Genomic DNA, 4,944 nt, shown 5'->3' on the forward strand with positions numbered 1-4,944 from the left:
CCTCCACTCCACTCCCCACCTCCTCCACTCCACGCCCCACCTCTTCCTCTCCTCCTTCTCTCTCCTCCACTCCACTCCCCAACCTCTTCCTCTCCTCCCTTCTCTCTCCTCCACTCCACTCCCCACCTCCTCCTCTCCTCCCTTCTCTCTCCTCCACTCCACTCCCCACCTCTTCCTCTCCTCCCTTCTCTCTCCTCCACTCCACTCCCCACCTCTTCCTCTCCTCCCTTCTCTCTCCTCCACTCCACTCCCCACCTCCTCCACTCCACGCCCCACCTCTTCCTCTCCTCCCTTCTCTCTCCTCCACTCCACTCCCCACCTCTTCCTCTCCTCCCTTCTCTCTCCTCCACTCCACTCCCCACCTCCTCCTCTCCTCCCTTCTCTCTCCTCCACTCCACTCCCCACCTCTTCCTCTCCTCCCTTCTCTCTCCTCCACTCCACTCCCCACCTCTTCCTCTCCTCCCTTCTCTCTCCTCCACTCCACTCCCCACCTCCTCCACTCCACGCCCCACCTCTTCCTCTCCTCCCTTCTCTCTCCTCCACTCCACTCCCCACCTCTTCCTCTCCTCCCTTCTCTCTCCTCCACTCCACTCCCCACCTCCTCCTCTCCTCCCTTCTCTCTCCTCCACTCCACTCCCCACCTCTTCCTCTCCTCCCTTCTCTCTCCTCCACTCCACTCCCCACCTCTTCCTCTCCTCCCTTCTCTCTCCTCCACTCCACTCCCCACCTCCTCCACTCCACGCCCCACCTCTTCCTCTCCTCCCTTCTCTCTCCTCCACTCCACTCCCCACCTCTTCCTCTCCTCCCTTCTCTCTCCTCCACTCCACTCCCCACCTCCTCCTCTCCTCCCTTCTCTCTCCTCCACTCCACTCCCCACCTCTTCCTCTCCTCCCTTCTCTCTCCTCCACTCCACTCCCCACCTCCTCCACTCCACGCCCCACCTCTTCCTCTCCTCCCTTCTCTCTCCTCCACTCCACTCCCCACCTCTTCCTCTCCTCCCTTCTCTCTCCTCCACTCCACTCCCCACCTCCTCCTCTCCTCCCTTCTCTCTCCTCCACTCCACTCCCCACCTCTTCCTCTCCTCCCTTCTCTTTCAGCTCAGCTCAGACCTTTCCTCCCTCCATTCAGAGTGAGTTTCCACGGTGATAAATCGTGATGCGTGGGGCTGGCGGACTGTGAGTAGTAACTCACCACTGCTTTGGAAGTCAATCTGAAGACAGCAGACAAGAGAATGCATCTCAAGTAGAGCATGGGAGGGAGAGATATATGGAAGGGGGTTTTATGGTGCAGTATTTCATGGGAGGCTATGCTATCTGACATCTGGACTCGGACAGTACACTTGGACTCAAATGAAAAAGAGTCTAGTGTATTCTCTTGATTGCAGTGATTGAAGGATGACAAATAGAATCAGTGAAGGACATTTAAATTAAAGAAGAAAACGGTTCACTAAAATGGTTCGTAAAAAAAGAGATGTATTTGTTTTTCATGCTCAAATCAAAATTACATTTTGGTGACTCACTAACTAGTGATGTGAAATGTGGTAGAGGGAGTAGAGAGAACAGAGAGGAGAGGGAGAGGGAAGCATAGAGGGAGTAGAGAGAACAGAGAGGAGAGGGAGAGGGAAGCATAGAGGGAGTAGAGAGAACAGAGAGGAGAGGGAGAGGGAGAGGGAGTAGAGAGAGCAGAGAGGAGAGGGAGAGGGAGAGGGAGTAGAGAGAGCAGAGAGGAGAGGGAGAGGGAGAGGGAGTAGAGAGAGCAGAGAGGAGAGGGAGAGGGGGAAGCATAGAGGGAGTAGAGAGAACAGAGAGGAGAGGGAGAGGGAAGCATAGAGGGAGTAGAGAGAACAGAGAGGAGAGGGAGAGGGAGAGAGAAGCATAGAGGGAGTAGAGAGAAAATAGAGGAGAGGGAGAGGGAAGCATAGAGGGAGTAGAGAGAACAGAGAGGAGAGGGAGAGGGAAGCATAGAGGGAGTAGAGAGAACAGAGAGGAGAGGGAGAGGGAAGCATAGAGGGAGTAGAGAGAACAGAGAGGAGAGGTGGGCCAAGGCCAGGGGTGCTAAGAGGGGGAGGCCTCAGGGGACCTCCAGTCAAACCTTCTCCTTCTCTCCTTCATAGTAGAAGCAGAAAGCAGGTCTAGCGGTTAACCCAGGGGTTAGGCAGAGGACACAATGTCTTGTAAAACATATGCACTTAATATTAGGGCCATAAAACTTAAAAGCTATTTTGGAAAATAGAAAGGGAAATATTTCTGCATCTGGTCCGGGGTCTGGGATAGAGGGCCCTGTTTTAACCTGGGGTCTGGGGATAGAGGGCCCTATCCTGGGGTCTGGGGTGGAAGGTAGCCTAGTGGTTAGAGCGTTGGACTAGTAACCGAAAGGTTTCAAGGTCAAATTACCAAGCTGTTAAGGTAAAGAAATCTGTCGTTCTGCCCCTGAACAAGGCAGTTAACCCACTGTTCCTAGACCAGTTAACCACTGTTCCTAGACCAGTTAACCCACTGTTCCTAGACCAGTTAACCCACTGTTCCTAGACCAGTTAACCCACTGTTCCTAGACCAGTTAACCCACTGTTCCTAGACCAGTTAACCTACTGTTCCTAGACCAGTTAACCCACTGTTCCTAGACCAGTTAACCCACTGTTCCTAGACCAGTTAACCCACTGTTCCTAGACCAGTTAACCCACTGTTCCTAGACCAGTTAACCCACTGTTCCTAGACCAGTTAACCCACTGTTCCTAGACCAGTTAACCCACTGTTCCTAGACCAGTTAACCCACTGTTCCTAGGCCAGTTAACCCACTGTTCCTAGACCAGTTAACCCACTGTTCCTAGACCAGTTAACCCACTGTTCCTAGACCAGTTAACCCATTGTTCCTAGGCCAGTTAACCCACTGTTCCTAAGCCGTCATTGAAAATAAGAATTTGTTCTTAACTGACCTGCCTAGTTAAATAAAGGTAAACTAAATAAAACAATAGAGGGCCCTGTTTTATCCATACCCCCCAGCCCAGCATACCCTCCAGCCCAGCATACCCCCCAGCCCAGCATACCCTCCAGCCCAGCATACCCCCCAGCCCAGCATACCCTCCAGCCCAGCATACCCTCCAGCCCAGCATACCCCCCAGCCCAGCATACCCTCCAGCCCAGCATACCCTCCAGCCCAGCATACCCCCCAGCCCAACATACCCCCCAGCCAGCATACCCCCCAGCCAGCATACCCCCCAGCCAGCATACCCACAGCCCAGCATACCCCCCAGCCCAGCATACCCCCCAGCCAGCATACCCCCCAGCCCAGCATACCCCACAGCCAGCATACCCCCCAGCCAGCATACCCCACAGCCAGCATACCCCCCAGCCCAGCATACCCCACAGCCAGCATACCCCCCAGCCAGCATACCCCACAGCCAACATACCCCCTAGCCCAGCATACCCCCCAGCCCAGCATACCCCCCAGCCCAGCATACCCCCCAGCCCAGTGACAGACGACAGAGAAAACACCATGCCCCCATGTCTGGGCCTAATTACCAACCAAAGTAGGCCTCTTGTTTTAGTGGTGGCTGACTTCATAAATCGTGAGACGGCACTCTGTTTACGTTGAGTTGACCTTGCGGTGCCCCCTAGTTTCTGGGCTGGATTGGGGTTAGTATGTGTGTGTGTGACTGTGTGTTTCTCTTCCCTCAGCGCTGGTAATATAGGACCTGCCATTTAATAGCACAGAGTTACTAAGGTCAATCAAAGCTTGACGTAATCAAACAGCGATATTATAAACTGCAGGTCGTAACCCCAAAACGTCTGCTGAGAGACGTTGCCAGCAGACTAGAGCAGGCTGGGAAAAATCTAAATTCGTTTTCTTTTAGCTGATACAGTAAATATATATTAATTGATCGTCGTAACCTAGCCAACCGACATAATAATGATAATAATCCACATAATAATTCATATATCCTGTTGCTGCAGAGTTATTTCCCTGCTGTAGCAAACTGGCTCAAATTAAGATCCTCCATCTTTAGCTCTGTCCTAAAGTAGTGCACTATGGAGGGAAAAGGGTGCCATTTGGGTCACACCCCCTATTTATTAAAGTGATCGTTCACAACAACAAATAATATGTAACTTTGTCTGAGACCGCGAGAGAGACTCTAATGTCCACAACGGTCCCACACCATTGGTTGAACATGTTGGAGAATGCTGATCCTGAAGGGTACCATCACACTGCACACACATGGGAATATGGTGGGTAATGCTATCGTCATCTCTACTGCTCTCGCTGGTGCTTCAACATGGCATATATCTTGGTAATGCTATCGTCATCTCTACTGCTCTCGTTGGTGCTTCAACATGGAATATATCTTGGTAATGCTATCGTCATCTCTACTGCTCTCGCTGGTGCTTCAACATGGAATATATCTTGGTAATACTGAAGGCATCTCTACTGCTCTCGCTGGTGCTTCAACATGGAATATATCTTGGTAATGCTGAAGGCATCTCTACTGCTCTCGCTGGTGCTTCAACATGGAATATATCTTGGTAATGCTATCGTCATCTCTACTGCTCTCGCTGGTGCTTCAACATGGAATATATCTTGGTAATGCTATCGTCATCTCTACTGCTCTCGCTGGTGCTTCAACATGGAATATATCTTGGTAATGCTATCGTCATCTCTACTGCTCTCGCTGGTGCTTCAACATGGAATATATCTTGGTAATACTGAAGGCATCTCTACTGCTCTCGTTGGTTCTTCAACATGGAATATATCTTGGTAATGCTGAAGGCATCTCTACTGCTCTCGCTGGTGCTTCAACATGGAATATATCTTGGTAATGCTGAAGGCATCTCTACTGCTCTCGCTGGTGCTTCAACATGGAATATATCTTGGTAATGCTGAATGCATCTCTACTGCTCTCGCTGGTGCTTCAACATGGAATATATCTTGGTAATGCTGAAGGCCTCTCTA

Source organism: Oncorhynchus mykiss, chromosome 23 (assembly GCF_057628025.1).
Source record: "Oncorhynchus mykiss isolate SJ-2025 chromosome 23, ASM5762802v1, whole genome shotgun sequence".
Classification (NCBI taxonomy): domain Eukaryota; kingdom Metazoa; phylum Chordata; class Actinopteri; order Salmoniformes; family Salmonidae; genus Oncorhynchus; species Oncorhynchus mykiss.